The sequence below is a fragment of the Macaca fascicularis genome, chromosome 14 (assembly GCF_037993035.2).
Source record: "Macaca fascicularis isolate 582-1 chromosome 14, T2T-MFA8v1.1".
Taxonomy (NCBI): Eukaryota; Metazoa; Chordata; class Mammalia; order Primates; family Cercopithecidae; genus Macaca; species Macaca fascicularis.
In genome coordinates, this window is record NC_088388.1 from 111604420 (window position 1) to 111626406 (window position 21987).

The 21987-nt window shown below is 41.6% G+C and overlaps 1 long non-coding RNA gene across 1 annotated transcript in view; it reads left to right on the forward strand.

The window, feature by feature from the left end:
* The window catches only part of LOC141408521 (uncharacterized), a 65545-nt gene extending 45308 nt beyond the window's left edge, over positions 1–20237 (forward strand). The window contains exon 2 of the long non-coding RNA XR_012423704.1: positions 16927–20237. This is a non-coding gene — a long non-coding RNA (uncharacterized lncRNA). The remainder of the gene's footprint in view (positions 1–16926) is intronic.
* Positions 20238–21987: the final 1750 nt, after the last annotated feature.

The following is a 21987-nucleotide window of genomic DNA, read 5'->3' on the forward strand; positions in this document are numbered from 1 at the left end:
GGCTTTAGGGCTATGAACTTTCCTCTTAGCACTGCCTTTGCTGGATCCCAGAGATTTTGATAGGTTTTGTCACTATTGTCATTCAATTTGAAGAATTTTTAAATTTCCATGTTGATTTCATTTTTGACCCAATGATCATTCAGGAGCAGATTATTTAATTTCCATGTATTTGCATGGTTTTGAAGGTTCCTTTTGGAGTTGATTTCCAGTTTTATTCCACTGTGGTCTGTGTGAGTGATTGATATAATTTCAATTTTCTTAAATTTATTGAGGCCCATTTTATGGCCTATCATATGGTCTATCTTGGAGAAAGTTCCATGCGCTGTTGAGTAGAATGTGTATTCTTCAGTGGTTGGATGGAATGTCTGTTAAGTCCATTTCTTCCAAGGTATGGTTTTAATCCATTGTTTCTTTGCTGACTTTCTGTCTTGATGAACTGTTTAGTGCTGTCCGGGGAGTATTGAAGTCCTCCACTATTATTGTGTTGCTGTCTATCTCATTTCTTAGGTCTGTTAGTAATTGTTTTATAAATTTGAAAGCTCCAGTGTTCGGTGCATATGTGTTTAGGATTGTGATATTTTCCTGTTGGACAAGGCCTTTTACCATTATGTAATGTCCCTCTTTGTCTCTTTTAACTGCTGTTGCTTTGAAGTTTGTTTTGTCTGATATAAGAATAGCTACCCCTGTTCACTTTTGGTGTTCATTTGCATGAAATGACTTTTTCCACCCCTTTATTTAAGTTTATGTGAGTCCTTTTGTGTTAGATGAGTCTCTTGAAGGCAGCAGTTAGTTGGTTGGTGAATTCTTATCCATTCTGCAGTTCTGTATCCTTTAAGTGGAGCATTTAGGCCATTTACATTCAATGTTAATAATGAGATGTGAGGTACCATTCCATTCATCATACTATTTGTTGCTTGTATACCTTGGCTTTTTGTTTTTGCTTTTTAAATTGTATTTTTGTTTCTTAAGTCCTGTGAGATGTATGCTTTAAAGAGGTTCTGTTTTGATGTGTTTCCAGGATTTGTTTCAAGATTTAGAGCTCCTTTTAGTAGTTCTTGTAGTGGTGGTTTGGTAGTAGTGAATTCTCTCAGGATTTGTTTGTCTGAAAAAGACTGTATTTTTCCTTCATATATGATGCTTAGTTTTGCTGGATACAAAATTCTTGGCTGATAATTGTTTTGTTTGAGGAGGCTGAAGGTAGGTCCCCAATCCCTTCTGGCTTATAGGGTTTCTGCTGAGAAATCTGCTGTTAATCTGATAGTTTTCCTGTATATGTGACCTGATGCTTTTGCCTCACAGCTCTTAAGATTCTTTCCTTTGTCTTAACTTTAGATAACCTGATAACAATGTGCCTAAGCGATGATCTTTTTGCGATGAATTTCCCAGGTGTTCTTTGTGCTTCTTGTATTTGGATGTCTTGGTCTCTAGCAAAGCCAGGGACGTTTTCCTCGATTATGCCCCAAAATATGTTTTCCAAACTTTTAGATTTCTCTTCTTCCTCAGGAACACCAATTATTCTTAGGTTTGGTCATTTGACATAATCTTAGACTTCTTGGAGGCTTTGTTTATATTTTCTTATTCTTGTTTCTTTGTCTTTGTTGGATTGAGTTAATTGGAAGACCTTGTCTTTAAGCTCTGAATTTCTTTATTCTACTTGTTCAATTCTATTGCTGAGACTTTCCAGAGCATTTTGCATTTCTGTGAGTGTGTCCAATGTTTCCTGAAGTTTTTATTGTTTTTACTTTATGCTATCTACTTCCTTGAATATTTCTCCCTTCATTCCTTTTTTTTTGGATTTCCTTGCATTGGGGTTCACCTTTCTCTGGTGCCTCCTTGATTATCTTAATAACTAACCTCCTGAATTCTTTTTCAGGTAAATCAGAGATTTCTTCTTGGTTTGGATCCATTGCTGGTGAGCTACTATGATTTCTTTTTTGGCGGTGTTACAGAGTCTTGTTTTGTCATATTACCAGAGTTGGTTTTCTGGTTCCTTTTCATTTGGGTAGGCTCTTTCAGAGGGAAGGTCTAGGGCTGCAGGCTATTGTTCAGATTCTTTTGTCCCACAGGGTCTTCCCTTGATGTAGTGCTCTCCCCCTAATCCTATGGATATGGCTTCCTGAGAGCTGAGCTGTAGTGATTGTTATTTCTCTTCTAGGTCTAACCACCTAGCAAGTCTATCAGGCTCTGGGCTGGTACTGGGGGTTGTCTGCACAGAGTCCTGTGATGTGAACCATCTATGGATCTCTGAGCCATCGATACCAGCACAGTATTGGGGTGTCTCCCGGGTCCTGCAGGAGGAGTCTGCTTCCTTCAGAGAGCCTGTGGGTCCTCTCAGGATTCCTGATTTATTCCTGCAGTCGTTCTGGAGCTAAAATTCAGCATGCAAGCCTCCACACACTTCTCTGTCTGTCCAAGTCAGAGCTGCAATCTAGTCCTGTCTCCTGTCTGCCATGATCTGCAATTCTGGTGGAAGAAATTCTCCTTTGGAGAACTGACGTCACTAGGTGTTCTCCTGAGAATTGTGCCAGACTGGGACCTGGGAAGTCCAAGGGCATGACTTCTTCTCAGCACTGGTGAGGGCCTCCTTGACAATCACAAGGTTCCACAATAGGCCATCTGCAAGCTGAGGAGCAAGGAAGCCAGTTCGAGTCCCAAAGCTGAAGAACTTGGAGTCTGATATTCAAGGGCAGGAAGCATCCAGCACAGGAGGAAGATGTAGGCTGGATAGCTAAGTCAGTCTATTATTCAAGCCTTTTGTTTGAATTTTAAATTGGGTTTCTGTCATTTAAATTTTGAGTTGTGAAAGTTCTTTATAGATTCTATTTACAAATTCTTTGTCATACATATATATATATATACACACAATGCAAATGGTTTCTCCCATCTGTAGCTTGCCTTTATGTTTTCTTAATGTTATCTTTGATTAGCAAAAGGAGGAAGTCCATTTATCAATTTTTTTCTTGTAGGGTCTTTCTCTTGTGTCTTGTCTAAGAAATCTACAACAAAGTTGCAAAAATATTGTCTTATGTTTACTTTTACAAGCTTTATAGTTTTACCTTTTATATTTAAGTCTATGACTCCTTTCAAATTAACTTATGTACATTACACAACTTAAATTTTTTGTTATTGATAAATTTTATATATCTTTCTGTATGGATAGTCAGTTCCAGTATCATATGTCGAAAAGACTATACCTGTCCAACCTTTGTCAAAGATCAATTAAGTATAAATGTATAGATCTATTTCTGGACTGTTTATTTCATTCTATTGATTTCCTTGTGTGTTCTAACATCAGTACCAGACTATCCTGATTACTGTAGCTTTATCTTGAACATAGTTTATTGCATAGATTGCTGTAACTTGCCTCCCAGAAACAAATAAGTCCTCTCCCATTAAGAGATGGAGTCTATCCCTCTATCTCTTGAATCCATGTGGGCATGTAATTGCTTTAACTAATATAATATGGTAGAAATGTTTCTATATGACTTCTTAAACTAGGTCAGAAGAAGCCTTGCAGCTTCTGCCATGGTTTCTTTGAATACTCACTCTAGAATAAGCCTGGCAACATGTAAGCAGTCTGCTTATCCTGGCACTATCATGCTGTGAGGAAGTGATGCATGACCAGCCACAGGTATTCCAGCCATTCCTGCCCAGATTCTAGACATGTGATCAAAGTAGTCTTCAGGTGACTCTTGTCCTGTATGACTTTCACTTTGTCAAAGTCCCTGAAGAAGAGCAACCCAGCTGAGCCCATGCAACCCATAGAATTATGAAATATAATGATTGTTTGCAAGCAACTAAGTCTTGGCATAATTCATAATATAGAAATAGATAACTAGAATAGTAGAGTATTAGAAAAAAAAACAAAATTTTGTGGGTCAAGGGGACCTGGACTCAAATTTTGCATGTGACTTTGAGCAACCATTATCAAATTACCGGTCTGAGGGCTAAGGAATTTATAGACAATTTATCTCATCATTTACTCTGGATCAAATGTGTTCCCCAAAAAGCACGTGTTAGAAATTTAATTGCCATTGGTGAGACCTTTAAGAAATGATTAGGCTATGATGATTGTGCCCTCATGAATGGTTTAATGCTTTTATCACATGAATGGAATTGTTATTAAGGGAAGGGAATTTGGCTGCCTTTTACTCCCTCTCTCTCTTGTCCTACTTTCTGCGTTCCACCATGAGAAGACATTGCAAGAAGGCCCTTGCCCGGTGCTGGCACCTTGATCCTGGACTTTCCAGCCTCCAGAACTGTGAGAAATAAATGTCTGCTTATTATAAATGACCCTGTCTATGGTATTCTGTTATAGCAGCACAAAGTGGACTAAGACATCATTCCAAAAATGTTTAAGTACCTACCGAGGACAGGGCGTATGCTTAGGATATACAAATATGATTATAACACAGCTCCTCCTGTCACAGGATTTACAGATCAATGGAGAAAATAGACAAGTTTCCCTACTGAGATAGCTGATGAAATTGTTTTTTGTTAGTAGCAATTGCTATAACAAATTCTAAGAGAAATAGCTTTGCTAATCTGGATTCACACAAAACTAATATGTACAAAGCATCAGATAATGAGTATGTCATGGCCCATCCGACTTCCCTTTTGTACTCGTTACTAGGAAGGTCAGAACTGAAGGTGAGATTCAGCCTTACTTGTTTCTAATGTCTCCACTCTTTTTCTTCAACATGATTTTCCATCTTCTAGTTCTAATGTTAAATTCTAACTGCAAAAGGTATTATCGTATTTGAAATAAGTTGGGGTAAAATTGTGAATAAAATGTGTACTAATTAGATCAATTCAAATTGAAAGCATAGTTTTGGATCAATTAGAATTGTCCCATTCTTGTTTTTGTGCTTGGGACAGCACCTGCTGAGAACACATCTTTACTACAACCACTATTACAATTACAACAGTTTATGCTACTGCTAGTAATAATCACAGCTGAATGTCTGAGCATAGTATGCCAGGGACTGCACTAAGTGCTGAAATGAATCATTCAATATCATTTTCACAACAATCCTGTTATGTATGTATAACTATGATCCCACTTTTAGGGATAAGGAAGCTGAGATTTGGAAAGGTGAAGTCATTTACTTAAGGTAATCCTATGGCAATGAGTGTCAGAGGCAGTTCATCCCATAGTTCATGCTTCAGCATTACGTCCCATAGTTCATGCTTCAGCATTACGTTTTTGATGCATATGGGTCCAGGGAAACCGTGCTTGGATGGACTTTATTGATGGTCCAACCTGGCATGACCCTCGTCTTTATTCAAAGGCTTTTCTTGGCAAGACCCAGGAATTCTGGGTTCCTATAGGGGATGACTAATCAAGGTCCTCTCCATCTCCCCCTGTACATGGAACCCCATTTTTATAAACACTTGTATTCATGGTCCCTGAATCAAAGGCAAATATTCATAAAATAGCCTGTGTTTGCATTCATAGAGACCAAAAGAAACCAGACAATGGACACGAGAGAAGTAAAGTTCTGGCAGTTGTTTCAAAATGTTTGAAAAGTTAGCGATGATGTTCAAAGCATACATCCCTGGCATCATTAAAGCCCCCTTCCTTAAAAACTCAAAGGGATATCTCCCTAATAGAGAAAACACAGAGAGTGCAGTGAGAAAGAGTGGAAGATATATTTATTCAGAAGCAGAAAGGGCAGTAACAGGTATTAAGCACCAGCATGTGCCAGTCTTTTTATATGCATCTCTCATTTAATCCCCCCTCATCCAACCATGAGAAGTGAGACCAAAGACCCTGGAGTCCGACGGAGTCCCCTGCGCAGTAGTGACCTTGGCAGGTTGTGTATCCTTTCTGGGCCTTGTTTCCTCATTTATAAAATAATAATAGTACTCACTTCATAGTGTTGCTATGAGGATTAATTAATATAAGACATGTACAGCATTTTGTAGGGGTATGATAAATGTTAACTACTATAATTATATCAGGTGCTGAGCTTCCATAGGTGGAATGTAGTGTGCCCTTGTACTTGGTTCAGTGGACAGGGCGGGAGGGGTGAGAGGGGAAGCAGTAGGCTTGAGGGTCCAGGGGAGAGAGAAGAGCTGGCAGTCTTTGGGTCCTGGGTGGCTAGCATCTCAGAAACGATGAGCGTGCTGTCATATTCCAAATCGAAAGTGATTTTGGTAACATTTAATAGTGGTTTTCTCTTTTTAAAAAGTCTGTGCTTGTCAAATAAATTATATGTGTGTCAATCCTATAGCAGTTTCCTCTAGAAATTGTGATGATTTTGTCTCTGTGATCAGTTGAAATGTTATTAAGTTGGATATTGTGTACCAATTCCAATTTTAGAATTTCTACAAATTTGTTAAAAGCTTTTTGTTGTTGTTGTTGTTGTTGTTGTTGTTCTCAGCAGAACTAAGGGAACAGGTGTGGCTGCCTAACTGGTCATCTAGTTCCTAGGGGAAGGGAAGTGGCAAGTTCCTAGGCAACTTCTGGTCCTCATTTCCTTGGTTAATGCCCCAAGAGGAAGCAAAGATGGGCCGCCCTCCCCACCAGTATGAAGAGATGGAATATGAGTCAGATGTAGTGTGAGTATAGATGTGGGTTCCATCCTGCTTGGCCCTTCCTGGCTTGCTGACTTTAGGCAGTTCCCTTCCCTCCTCTGCTAGTTTCTTTTTTTGTAAAACAAGAAAGTTAGAATCCCTGATATAACATGTTTCTCCAAACTCTACAACTTAGGGCTTTGGTGTTCGTTTACAGAAGTGCTTGCCCAGCCAGGCAAGCTGTCTGTTCTACCAGGCAGATTTGGAAATGCTTCCCAAAGGAGATGGTGTGCACCTTGAATGGTGGTGGAGAAATATCTTGGAGAATAAGCAGGGCTTGGCATTATAGTCAGAGAGCACATGCTGAGAGTGAGTGGGAAGAGGGTCTGGGAAGGAATTCAGAAGAAAGACTGGGTTGGGAAGCAGAGGGAGAAAGAGGAGAGTGAAGTAGAGAAGGCACCATAGCAAAATGCTCTAGGTCCTGGGGAGGCATCCTGGATTGTCCCACAGCAAAAGAAATGTACAGTTACTGATGGACATTGAGAAGGAGAAGTCAAAGGGGCCTTAAATCCAAGGGCAGAAGGGAGGCAGTGGGGGGGACTCAGACAGGACCCCAGGAACATGGGCTCTGTGAGTTCCTGCTCAGCATGACCTCAAGCAAGAGACTTCTCTTCAGGCTTCCATTTCCTTTCCTATACAATGCAGCAGATGACACTCTTCCCAACTCAGGAGCTATTGTGGTGAGCAGATGAGATCACGCAGGTGGTGGAGAGCATATTATCTGGCTGTTGTGAACTTTTAACAAATGGTTGCTATTTTTATGATTTAGCCAGAAGGAGCTCGTAAGAATAAAGGGGGATAATGGGGGCCAACCCTGGAGGCTTAAGAAGAGATGTAGGGGATCCTTGCATGGCAGGCTTCCTAGATTTAGTGGTGGAAATGTTCCCTAAGGGACAGAAGCAGAGAATGCAATAGGTGCTTAAGATTCGGAGATCCTGGAGGTCAGAAGAGAGAACAGCAGCAGTGACAAAGACTGAATTTCCTGCCAGCCAGTGTTTGGGGACAGGAATAGTGGTGAAATTAGATTTATTTTAATTAAAGAGAATAAAGCAGTGTGAATGTCTCACACACCTGAATTTGTGGAGTAGGATTCATGCCTTTATACCTGCTATTCCAATATATGGTGTGATTGTGTGTAAAGACAGAAAAAAATGAATCCAGAACTAATGGACTTCAGGGAGGAGGAATAGAATTTCAATCTGAATTTCATTTAAGAAAAGATGAGAAAGATAAATTGTTACACATAACTACATGGACCACTTACCTCTCACTTTCATACATGATCCTTGGGGCCTCTGGTTTGGAAAGTCAGAACTTTGAAGGAACAGATTTTTTTTTCACTAGAGCAAGAGGCTGGGCTGTCTTCAAACTGTTCCCTGCCCTCAGAATAGAGGTAATATGTCCCCAGTCTCCAGGCTTACCTGGGCAATCTCCCCCACCCACCTATGCTATGTTCACCTCCCTCATCCCCAATGCTACCTTAATTACCCTGAACCTTGGGGGACAAACACACCAACCACACAAGCTCTCCAGGGGAGGGTCTGAGCCTATGAGTTCAAAGTTCAAGATATCACAGTGAAACCCCGAAAGCCGGATCATAGACAACAGCTGGGGGATGACAAATAAGCTTGAGTTGAAGCTTCCTTTATGGGAAGCTAAAAATGGTGCAATTTCTGTAGGGAAGGAGGGAACCGCAGTGTGGAGGGAGAGAGGAGCAGATAAGGACAAAGGAAAGGTTACTTCCCATGGGGAGTGGGGGAGCGAGGTCTGTGGATAAAGAACAGAACTAACATGGGGCCTGAGAAGCCAGATAAACCAAAACAAGACCTTAGTAACAGGTACCCTTGATGGAGCATCCCCTAGGGACCAAGGGAACACGCAGAGCCTTTGTCCTAGGAGGTTACCTCTGCTTGATGGTTTCCAGGCTATGCTCCTAAGAGTCCTGGGGCTCTTGGTAGGTGTCCCAGGGGCTCTTGTGAAAGTAGGGGTGAAAGGAGAGGGTAAGCTGCTAGAGGGCAGTGGGGAAGATGAGAGGGTAGAAGGGGCCCTCAGCCTTCTGATTTGCTTGTGTAATTCCCTTGTGTAATCTTTTTAGTATATTGCGATTTTTAATATATTTTATCTGGGGAAAAAAGTTCTCCCACTTTTTTTTTTTAAGAAAAAGGTTTTAAAATTGGTCTGGTGATATGGACATATGATAAAACCCAGGAAAAGTGATTTTTCTTCAGTTATTTCAAGGCAACTGGCAAGCTGACTCTCCAAGGAAAATAGCCATCAGCCAAAGCCGGGAGCACCCCGGCTGCTGTGTTCAGCTCAGAGAACACCACTGAGGAGCCAAGGTGAGGCGGTACAGTTGGAAGGGACCATGGGGGCTGCTGGCTCCTGTCCAAAGCAGGCCTAGGCCTTACTTGCTGGACAGAAAGGAAGGAATGACACCAGAGAGGTGGACGTGACTCCCCATGGCTAAGTCTTTGCTTCTACCCCGGGGAATTCCCAAAGCTCTCATCCGTTTGAGATACTTCATTAAATGCCTTGTGTGAATTTCTCCAGCCTCATCCCCCACTTTCTTCCTTGCACTTGACACTCCGGTAGCACCAAACTGTTGATAGTTCCCTCAGCCCCACAATGACATTTAAAGATTAATTATTTCATTAACTTACTTGTTCACTTCCTTGTTTGCATCTGGTCTCTACCTGAAATTTCTTTTTCTCCTCTCTGCCAGTTTATCCCAGTTCAGACTTCGCCTCTTCCAAGCAGTTATCCATTTTCCCTTGTGTAATATTAATAATTTGCTCTCGGGGTCCCATTCTTTTGTCTTAAACTAAATCCTATTTTGAATTTATTACCCAACTATAAAGAGAAAGCTCGATGTTCCTTAAAATGTAGGTAAAGTTAATTTATCCTCACTTTCCATGATCTATAGGAAGTTAAAGCCTTTCCTAAGATGTTTGTTCATTAGTGGGGGCTTGGGGAGAGAAGTGAATTGTGAAATTACAATTACTCTAGTTTCAGGCTTCAACATCTCCTTAATTTATGCCATTTATGTATATTCTAATTATCTTGTGCGTGCAATTTTTAGTTTAAGGATGTTGATCAAAGCTTGGAACTTACCCTTCTCTGATTTCTAAAAGATATAAGATAAAGAAAAGACAAATCTAATCTATAATGGCAGAAAGCAGATCAGTGGATTTGTGAGGCCAGAGGTGGTATGAATTTTCTGGATAGAGTTACAAAGAAACTTTTTGGGATCATGGAAATGGCCTATATCTTGACCATGGTAATGATTATACAGCCATATATATTTATCAAAACTCATCAACGAGTGTACTTAAAGTGTATACATTTTGTTGCATATAAATTATACCTCAATAAAGTTCATTTTTAAAGTATCTTCCAGAGAGGCTTCCTTGACTTCCTCAACAGATTTAAGCACTACCTCCTTAGAACTTCCATTGGTCCCTATGTCATTATTGTAGTATGAATCATACTGCTATGATTGTCTGTTTAGCTGTTTGCTCTCACTCTATCCTATCATTATGCCTCTGACAGTCAAGAACTATATTGCATTCAACCATTGTATTCACAAGAGCTGGCACAGTGCTCAATCCATAGTAGGCACTCTATATGAGTGAATGGAAGAAAGACTGAAACACACTCAAGACAATGTCCTGAGAGCCTCTGAAAGTTAAGAGGCTCCAAGCATCAGAATGAAGGAATAAAGGTGGTGCCTAGTATCCTAAGAAAGAAGCTGGGCTCAGACTGCTGAAGACTGAGAAGCACAAAGAAGTCTTCAGCAGTCTGAGCCCAGCTTCTTAGGATACTAGGCATCACTTTCAATCCCCTTTTGCCTCTTCTCGGATATTCCAATTCATAGAGCCCATGTGTGCATGTGTGAACCCATGAGTTTGTACAAGTGTATGTGTGTGTTCTTTTGCATTATGTATAAATGTGATTGCATGTCTATATATAAAATGTAATTTTGAGAGTGTCCCTAATACGTCCCTACAATTATTCCAAATGTCAAGATAGGTTCCAAGGCATTCCTAGTGATTCTGGCTCTGTAGTCTCTGCTAGAATTGCCTTTACTAGTCAAGGAAGGGATACTGGACACAAGGAAAGATTACTGGCTTCGTTCCCATATTTGGCTCTCCAAGACACTTCCACAGGCTAGTATGAGGTTGGGGGAAAAATGGGAATGGGGAAATAGCTAGAAAACAGGAGAATATCTAGTATACCTTTATAACCTGAATCCATGCATGCATTTGTGGCTTCAGCTTGCTTGTCCAAAGGCAATTCCTTATAATATAGGCTGGGACCAGATTTTGGCCACACTAAGCAATGAAATGAAGATGTAATCACTTGTGTTTGCTTTCGTTTATACCCAAAGTTGTTAGATGGATGGCATGTGAATAGAACAATCTTTCTGGGCCTGCTTTCTCACCACCCTTAGATATGACCACTGAACTCCCTGTGGTTTGTGCTGGTTGCTCTCACATTTCTACCAGCTTGGGGGACATCTGCCAATCACAGTTCACTGGGCACAACAGAAGTGAGGTGGGGAGAATCTCTCTGTACATGCCAGTGCAGTTAGCTTCCTGACAGTGCCTTCACCCATCCATTCAATTCAATCGTCCATTTATTCTTTAATTTATTTATTCACCTAATGGCCTGAGAACCTCTGAACTTACAGCCTGAGGAGCCAAGGCCTTGAGTGACAGAGTTGTATGACAAAGCAGGAGATTTCCATAGTAAAATGTAAGGGTGAAACCTGAAGGATTTAAAAATATGTCTTTGTGACAAGTTGGGAAATACTGAATTGAGGAGTAGGTGGGGCCATGGCAGGTGATTGTATCCATTAGGGTCCAGGCAAGAAAAGAGAAAAGTTACTCTGGGTGTTTTAAATGTAAGAGATTTAATGTAGGAGTTGGTTGCAAATATTTAAAGTGTTAAAGAGCAAAAGAAGGATACAGAGTCAATCCAGACATCACTATCCTCAGGAAGCAGCTACCACTCCTAGGCATGTGTGTAGTAGGAAGGGGTGGGATGATAGTCAGAGATGAGGGACATGGAGAAGAGCCCACCGCCCGCCCCCCCCCCGTGACTGGTTCTTGGGCATGTGGGGTAGGAGTGGCTTATGGCTGGACCTTGGACCTCTGAGAGGTGGAAGACAGTTGATGCTTAGACACCAAAGGAGCTATCCGTGACCAGTTGGGGCTGGTGTCTGAGACACTATAGCTAGGGGGACCCAATGAGGCTGGCCACTGAGGCTATGGCTGTCCTCTTCTGCTGGAGAAAAGTTGACCAGAAGTGCAGACAAGAGGAAATACCTTCTCTCCTCCCACCGCCTTCTGCTCAAACCCTAGTGCCTCCCATTGGCAGGGTGTAGCAGGAGGCCAGCTGGCAAGGGAAATTGGGAGTGGATTATTCAGGCCCCAGCATTGCAGAGCAGCACCTGGAAGGGCGAGCTCATAGCTGGGACGCAGTAGGTAAATAACCAGCATGGGCACCCGTGGGGGCGGGGGGGGGGGGGCGCATCTTGCTGGCTCCCAAGGGATAAAGTTGTAAGAATTGCAAGGAAGAGCCAGGGAAGTCACTGCCATTCAGCTGCCAGAGAGGGCAATTTCAAACACCTGGCCAGTCTCACAGAGCTCTTGCTCCTCAGAGTTCAACACAGGCCCAGCCCTTGATCTGGGCTTCAGCTCTGCATACTCAAACTCTAGTCTGTAAATTCACTCTGGGTGATCAGGGCCACACCAACCATGCTGACTGGGATGAACCTGGGAAATGGTTACTGCTGCACCATACAGGAGGGGGTTTTAGCAACAGGACCAGGTATGTTGCCAACCAGCTTGCAGCCTCAGATCACAGCAGCCACACCCTGGAACAGTCAGATTCTCTGACTCGCCATTTCCTGGGCTCTACCATATCAACAGCTTTACATATTGCTGTTTATCTTCCTTTGATCACATTTCAATCTTGGGGACATTTGGGGGACACTCTGGTCTGTGCACATTTGTAAGCTAACTCCTCATGAGGTGCTACAGAGGACATCTGTGTTTTTGGTTTGGGTGTTTCTTTTTATTCTCCTTATCCTTTATCCCCTTCCTCTATTAGAAAACTGACTCGCTCCTTCCCTCTCTTCCCTCCCCCATATCCTCCTTTCCAGGTAGCTTTGATGAGTCTCAGTACCTTAGTCTCCTCTGATCACTAGGCTGGGTATAGTATCCATTACTCTGACCACAGGGCTTGAGTCAAGGGTAGGGGCATGAAAACCAAGCAGCACCAATTGGTATCGCTCCCTGGAGTTGTAAACAGATAAGGGCTCTCTCTTTCTTTCAGGGTTCCCACACTGGCATGATGAAAGCCTGGAGCTGTCTACGAGCATACAGACCTTAGGGAAAGAGGAGGAAGCCATCGTGTAGCACAAAGTTGAACCTCAAGAGGGCAGGAATGCTGATGATATCATTTGAGTCTCTGGGTCTACTCCGTGCTATTCTTCCCAGTTATGTGAACCAACCAAGTCCCTTTATTCCTTCACCTAACTTGAGCTGACAAATCTCATTCAATTTATGGCAAGGGAGTGACATTTAATAACCCAGTGCTTAGATTCTGGAAATGATTCTTATTTAGTGCCAATACTCCCATATGGGTGAACACATATCTATTTTTGAGAAATCAATACACATTTGTATGCCAAGTCCAAATTTTGAACTTTTCTTTTAACATCAGGTATGGATTTTGGCCACACTAAGCAATGGAACTAAGATATAATCACTTGTGTTTGCTTTTGTTTATACCCAAAGTTGTTAGATGGATGGCATGTGAATAGAGCAATCTTTCTGGGCCTGCTTTCTCACCACCCTTAGATGTGACCACTGAACTCCCTGTGGTTTGTGCTCATTGCTCTCACATTTCTACCAGCTTGGGGGACATCTGCCAATCACAGTTCACTGGGCACAACAGAAGTGAGGTGGGGAGAATTTCTCTGTACATGCCAGTGCAGTTAGCTTCCTGACAGTGCCTTCCTCCATCCATTCAATTCAATCATCCATTTATTCATCAGTTGTTTTTTGAGTGCAGACCCAGAGACAGTACTTGGTACTGGGGACACAAGTGAGACACATGCCTGTCCTAACTAAGCTTATGGCCCAATGCAGAAAGCAGACCAGGCAAGTTTACTAGAGTGGAGTGTTGCTGGGATGGAGGAATTGCTGGGTGCTAAGGAAAATGTAGAGGAGGCCCCTAGCTCAGCTTTCCCAAGGAATGGTGAGTGGGAGCTGGCCAGAAGAGGTGGCAGAGTGAGGAGGCCATGGAGCCAGTGGAGGAGGAACAGGTCACAGCTAACAGATAACAGTTCTTGGTAGAGCAAACATCAGGTGTAAAGACTTGGAGCTGAGACAATTGTTTGTTTGTTTGTGTATTTATTTATTTATTTATTTAGAGATGGAGTCTCGCTCTGTCACCTGGGTTGGAGTGCAGTGGCGTGATCTCGACTCACTGTAACCACTGCCTCCCAGGCCCAAGTGATTCTCCGACCTCAGCCTCCCAAGTAACTGGGACTACAGGCACCTGCCACCATGCCTGGCCAATTTTTTGTCTTTTTAGTAGAGATGGGGTTTCATTGTGTTGGCTAGAATGGTCTTGATCTCCTGACCCGGTGATTTGCCCGCCTCGGCCTCCCAGAGCTGAGAGTAACAAAGAGAATCTCAGTCTGGCTGAAGTTTTCAGCATGAAGGGACAGAGATAAGGCTATCGTGGCTCATTTTTCCCTGTTGAAATGAGCAGCCATGGCAGCTCTTCCGTGGCACCAAGCTTGAGAAGTCTGCACCTTCTCCAGTCTTCATGGCAGCTATGGAGATGCAGGGAGTCCTGCTCACTAGTGGAATAAGAAAATTGATGCCTTCAGTTCAACTCCATCCAGTCAGTAGCATTAATCCTCTCTTCCCCTCTCTTCCTGTGGAAAAGCTTACTGGTTCACCTATTTGGAAGGAGTCCTAAGGACAGGGAGGGTAAAGGAATGTTAGCAGGAAAGCTGCAGGAAGTTAGAGAAAGTCTACGGCCAGTTTCTGGTAGAAAAAAAAAATCTGCCCCTTCCCCCTTGGGCAGTAAAGAAGAGAATTAAATGAGAGTGTCAAAATGATTTGCTGATGTGCAAACAGTTTACTAGACCTTGGTCAAGGTCTAATATTTTTTTAAGAATAAAGGCTTTGGAATTAGACCTTTTTTGGGTTTGGATCTCAGCTCTTCCTTTTGATTGGCTGTGGAACTGTGGGTAATGTTTAATCTCTTTGAGCTTTCAGTTCATGATGAAACAGGACCATGTGGAGATTAAAGAATCAAATGTAGTACCCAATACACAGTAGGTGTTCAGTAAATTACAGATATTATTACTTTTCTGTGATATAGATGGCAGATTTTTGTCAGGATTAAATACTTTCATCCATGTAAAGTGATTGGCCTATGCGAGGCACATGTGTTAACTGTTACTATTGTTAGCTGTTATCAGAGATAGTTGTGTATGGAGAATTCCTGAAACCTCCAATCCTACTGTGAAAACTAGAGTCAGGAAACAGACTTTGACACATAGACCAGAAACAGAGGTGATAGGTTCATCTCATGTACCAACTGGCCAGTTGGCAATGAGTGCCTAGAATGTGCCTGAGGCACAATTCTGAGAGCTATCTGGCTTGGTAGGGAAGATTATGCTATGATCTATTAGTGAGATGTCTGTTCTGGGTGGCAAAGAGAGTCACGTCAGCATGTGTGCTATAGATTTGCCTTCTTTAGACTGAAGCTTCATTCTAGACAGTCAATTTGGGAGCCAGTAACAAAGGGCTGAGACTGGCCTTGTCCACTTGTGTGAGTCTCCACTTGCTCCATGTTTTACTCCTAGCACAAAGTTGAGACATGGCCAGAGCCCAAACCCAGCTGCCTTTTCCCCAAGAAACTTTCGCTGGCATTAATCAAGACCTGCAAATCCACCATGTGGATGACACAGGCTGTGTGCCCAGCCCAGACTCTGCGAGCGACAGAAGAGGAGGGAGTTGCTTAGTGACATGACACAAAGGGCGTCTTTGATTCATCACCCAGCCCCAGCCCCAAGCCCCTGGCCAGCAGCGAGGAACGGCTGCAAATGAGCAATAGAACTCCTTTACAAATGTCACTTTGCTGTAAAATGTAAATGTTTAACATTTAGACACGAACACTGACTCCCAAAATGCCTAGTGCTGGGTGGCTTTTATTCATTCTCTTAGGGATTCTTTGTCCTCCCATGGTGAGAGATCTCACTGCATGATTTACACCCCTGTGCTTGTTAAATTGCTGGCATGTCGTGCCCCAGATAGGGCAGCAAAGGAGCAGAGATTTGCAGGGGACTTTATGCCTTTCCTGTTAATGCAGAGTATTAAATATACAGTGCAATTCCATCCCCAGCCACTGCTCAGAGGTGCTATGAACTCTGAACAGAGGAGATTTCATTTTATTTCCAATTATCCTGGACTTCAAAATATAAGATTGTGTCATTGAAGGTCGAGAAAGACCAAAAACAGTGATAAAATATATTCCCTGGGAGTTCTTTCTTCTAGACCTGCTCATCAGCTAATTCTGTCTTAGCTGTCTGGGACTAAGGGGCTCCAGGTACATCAGGGATATGGGTGATTGTTCTTGGGGCTAAATTCCTTTTCTCCCAATACAATTCTAATGAGGGTAAGCCGTGTAGCCACTCTCGGCCTCCTGATGATTGGCCTTTGGATAAAGATGGACCTAGCATAAAAAGTAAGTCAAAGTTCAGACATCTGGCAAGACTCAGAACCAGGCAAGGAAGGCAATAGGGTCGAGGCAAGGAAGGCAATAGAGTCACAGGAATCACTGGGCATAGGGGCAGGAAGATCTAGATGGCAGTTTCACCCAACTTCCGTTTCCTCTAGAACGTATTGTTTGTTGAATTTTTCTTTGCACCCACCATCCACACTTGGTGCTTCCCACAGTTTTGATCACAGTAGGCATTTAATGCCTATTTGTTTAATTAATTAAATAAGTAATGAGTCACTGGCAAGTCTAGCACTGGTCAAAGAGATTATGTCTAAAGTTCCAATGGCTGAATTTTACAACTTCTGACAAATCTCTTAACCTCTCTGTATGAGATTTTATGTTATTCCTGTCACATTCTCTGGAAGTAACTGGGATATAAAGAGATTATTATTAATTTACCAATAAGAAACAGAGACTCAGACAGGCTACAGGTTTTTCTTGATATCATGTTGAGTTAGTAATAAAGTCAAAATGAAAATTCTGCTTTTTGATTCTCATTCAATTTTTTTTTTTTTTTTTTTTTTTTTTTTTTTGCAGTTCACCATACTGAATATTCACACCTTGCACCATGAACCCAGGTAAGGCACCTATGTATGATCATCCAAGCCAGGACCAGGGTGAGGTAAGTGAGGAGCTGAAGGTATTTGCAAAACTGTGAGAATGGTGTCTCCTTCAATGTTGTGTCTTGGATGTCTTGCTCACTTCACCTTTATCCCAGCCTTGGGGATCTCACATGTGGAAGCATGGATGAAAGGGTAGTGCTTAAGAAAAGAAATCTGCAGGTGCGCTTCAAAGAGTTTATTTTCTTCAGGCCTAGTACTTGGAAGTCTGGGCTCTCAGAACAGAAAGCTGGAAAGGAATTGCTTTTTCAGAGATGTCAAAATAGCAAAGAAACATGCATTTAAACACCAACCCAGGATGAGTCTGGGGGCTCTCTTCTCATCCTTCCTCAACAGGGTGACTGGTGACACTTGCCAGTAGCTTTTGATCAAATCTGCTCCCATCAGAAGGTAGGAGGACCAGAGGACTTGGAAATTCCTGCATGACTGATTGGTATGGTTTATTACCATGCAGGGTCTTTGTATTAGGATGCTTTTGATCACAGTGTGTTAGAAACATATCTCAAACGATCTTAGGCACAAATGGGAATGTATTGGATGCATACTGAAAAATATACTATAGATGGAAAGAGATGTCAGAAATCATTGGAATTAAGGAATTAAATGACCTAAGAGTTTTTTTTAAAAAATCTCTAGCCTCCATTTCTTTTCCCTCATTTGTAAGAAAGGGGTTTCCTTGGCATTGAGAAAAATAGAGTCACTAAAAGTTATCAAGCCTCATGTCCTAGACCCTGCCATCAGTGAAGAAGTAATCTTCTTCCCTTACTTGCAGTTTTTAAAACTCCACAGAAAGACTCTGATTAGTCTAGTTTGGTCAGGTGCTCACTTCTGTATCTACTATTAGGCTCAAAATCATGGTCATATAGAACCAATAGAGCCTCTGGGCCACTTCTGTCTATACAGGCTCTCACCAAGAGTGAGATCCTTGTGAGATGGGCAACCAACTCAACCTAGCAATTTTCTCAGCCATATTCATGATCAGCAATGGTGCAATACTGGACATTCTACTTTGGAAATCTGGCCCAATGAGGCGTGCAGAACCAAAGCAGGCGGAGGGAGTTACCTACAGGAAGCCCATGTTTTGTACAGCCTATATAAATAATATAAAGCTCTGAGTTATTTCTGGGAATGATGTGAAATTCAGCAATTCTCATGGGAATTTCTTGGCTCTAAAACCTAGTACCTCCTTGGGCTATCCCCTAGAGATTTCCATCTCCCCAACAAATTGACAGTACTAGTTTTGGTGTCAATGAAATTCTTCCTTCCCTGAGCTGAAGTTCTTTTTGTTGTTTTCAAGGAAAATCACAATCTGGCCCAACCCAAAAGCACCACAGGGAACTCTGAGTTGTATTTCTACTGTTCCTTGCTTGGGTATATTTTCGTCAAAACCAGAAAGTCGAAAAAATTAAGAACATGTTCTCTAAAAATTGGATTCCTGGAGTTCAGTGGGTGGAAAGATATAAACCCCTCTTTGAGAAACTTTTTCAATGAATCCAGAGAAGGGATATTAGAGGTAGTATAATTTGTTGGAAATAGCACAGATTTATTTTTTAAAGTTATTTAAATTTTAAAAGAAGAAATATCTCTAAGCAAACTTGGGTAAAAGAGAATTTTGCCAGTAATTCTTCCACAATAATATTGTTTTTGTGTTGACTCCTCCAGGCTTTCATATAAATGGTTGTACATGGCATACATGTGATCCATGTGATAGGGAGCATGAAATGATTGTACTATTATGCCAGCAAGCTCCTACTACCAATACGTTGTGGTATTACACAGAACGTATAATGGAAAGCCGTCACTAGGTTGAAACTTAATAAGGAAGTTATACTTCTTATCAAAGGACTTTAGATATTTCCTCCATCTAGAAACACTTATCAAGACCAAGGGGAATATAGTTGTATAAACAGTGCCTGGGGCAGAGAGAAAAAGCCATTCTTAGGATAACAAAAAAAACAAGCACCCCACATTTTATAGATGATTTTATAGAGAAACCAAGTGTTCCAGGTAAATCAGCTGGTTCTTAAAGACTCCACTTTGAAAACGGTTTAAGTAATGACTAAGTAATGACTAGAACTTTAATAAGAAACAAAGAACCCTACAGAGCCAGACATTGCTGCTGAGCAATATGGGATATATAAAAAAGGACCTGCATAACATGGAAGAAGGAGCATTTAGATGAGGTCATACAGACTCTGTTCCATTATTTACATGAAGTGTTTTTCAGCTTTTATTTTAGATATAGAGGGTATATGTGCAGGATTATTACATGGATATATCGCACCCAGGTAGTGAGCATAGTACCTAATAGGTGGTTTTCCAGCCCACTCCCCACTCGCTATCTCCCCTCTCTAGCAGTCCACAGTGTCCATTGTTCCTGTGTTTATGTCCATATGTGCTTGAACATTTAGCTCCCACTTACAAGTGAGAACGTGCAGTATTTGGTTTTCTGTTCCTGTATTAACTCACTTTGGATTTTGGCCTCCAGCTGCAAAGGACATTATTTCATTCTTTTTTATGGCTACATAGTACACTATGGTATATATCACTTTCTTTATCCGATCCACTGTTGACGGGCACCTGGGTTGATTCCATGTTTTTGTTATTGTGAACACCACAGCAGTGAACATATATGTGTCCTTTTGGTGTAATGATCTATTGTCCTTTGGGTATATACTAAGTTACGGAATTGCTGGGTTGAATAGTAGCTCTGTTTTAAATTCTTTGCAAATTCTCCACACTGCTTTTCACAGTGGTTGAACTAATTTACATTCCATTACAGTGTATAAGCATTCACTTTTCTCTGAAGTCTCATCAGCATCAGTTATTTTTTGACTTTTTAATAATAATCATTCTGACTAGTGTGAGATGGCATCTCATAGTGGCTTTGATTGGCATTTCTGTGATTATTAGTGATGAGCATTTTTCTCATGTTTGTTGGCTGCTTGTATGTCTTCTTTTGAGAAGTGTCTATTCATATCCTTTGTTCATTTTTTAATGGGGTTATTTGCCTTCTGCTTTTTGATTTGTTTAAGTTCCTTATGGATTCTACATATTAGACATTTGTCAGATGCATAGTTTGCAAATATCTTCTCCTAGTCTGTAGATTGTCAGTTTACTCTGTTGATGGTTTTTTTAAAGCTAAAGATGGAAGCTCTTTAGTTTAATTAGGTCCCACTTGTCATTTTTTGATTTTGTTGCAACTTTTTTGGGGGACTTAGCCAAAAATTATTTGTCAATGCTGATGTTGAGAAGGGTGTTTCCTACGTTTTCTTCCAGGATTTTTATAGTTTAAGGTCTTACATTTAAAGGAACTAGAAAAAAAGAACAAACCAACCCGAAGTTAGCAGAATAAAAGACATAACTAAAATTGGCGGAGAACTTAATGAAATTGAGATGCAAAAATCCATATAAAAGATCAATAAAGCCAGAAGTTGGTTCTTAAAAAAACAATATTGATAGACTATTAGCTAGATTAACAAAGAAAAAAATAAGAGTATCCAAATAAATACAATCAGAAATGACAAAAATGACGTTACAACTGATCCCACAGAAATACAAAAGATCCCCAGAGAATATTATGAACAACTCTATGCAAACAAATTAGAAAATCTAGAGAAAATTGATATACATTCTTTAAAACACGTAATCTCCCAAGATTGAATTGGGAAGGGACTGAAAACCTGAATAGACCAATATTGAGCTCTGAAATTGAATCAGTAATAATAATTAAATAAAAAACCTACTAACTAAAAAAATCTTCTGGACCAAATGGAGTCACAGCCAAATTCCACCAGATGTACAAAGAAGAACTGGTACCAATTCTACTAAAACTATTCCAAAAATTGAGGAGGAGGCATTCCTTCCTAACTCATTCTATGAAGCCAGCATCACCCTAATATCAAAATCAACAAAGGAGGCCGGGCGCGGTGGCTCAAGCCTGTAATCCCAGCACTTTGGGAGGCCGAGACGGGCGGATCACGAGGTCAGGAGATCGAGACCATCCTGGCTAACATGGTGAAACCCCGTCTCTACTAAAAAATACAAAAAACTAGCCGGGCGAGGTGGCAGGTGCCTGTAGTCCCAGCTACTCGGGAGGCTGAGGCAGGAGAATGGCGTAAACCTGGGAGGCGGAGCTTGCAGTGAGCTGAGATCCGGCCACTGCACCCCAGCCTGGGCGGCAGAGCAAGACTCCGTCTCAAAAAAAAAAAAAAAAATCAACAAAGGAAGAAATCTTCAGGCCAATATCCCTGATGGACACAGATGCAGAAATCCTAAACAAAATACTAGCAAATCAAATCCAGCAGCACATCAAAAAGCTGATCCACCATCATCAAGTAACTTTATTCCTGGTAATATGGTGTGTCTCTGTGTCCTCACTGAAATCTCATCTTGAGTTATAATTCCCATAATCCCCACATGTGGAAGGAGGGACCTGATAGGAGGTGATTGGATCATGGGGGCAGTTTCCACCATGGTGTTCTTGTGATAGTGAGTGAGTTCTCAAGAGATCTGATGGTTTTATATGTTTGACAGTTCCTCCTTCACACACACTCCTACAGAGGGGTGATAAGGTTTGGCTCTGTGTCCCCACCCAAATCTCATCTTGAATTGTAATCCCTACCTGTGGAGGGAGGGGCCCGTAATCCCCATGTGTTGAGGGAGGCAGGTTGGATCATGGGGCAGGTTCCCCCATAGTGAGTGAGTTCTCACAAGAGCTGATGGTTTTATAAGTGGTAGTTTCCCCAGCTCTTTGCCCTCCTGCCATCTTGTGAAGAAGGTGCCTATTCCCCTTCCACCATGATTGTAAGTTTTCTGAGGCTTTGCCAGCCATGCATAACGGTGAGTCAATTATACTTCTTTGCATTATAAATTATCCAGTCTTGGGCAGTTCTTTATAGCAGTGTGAAAATGGACTAATACACCTAGGATATAAGGTTGGTTCAACATACACAAATCAATAAACGTAATTCACCAC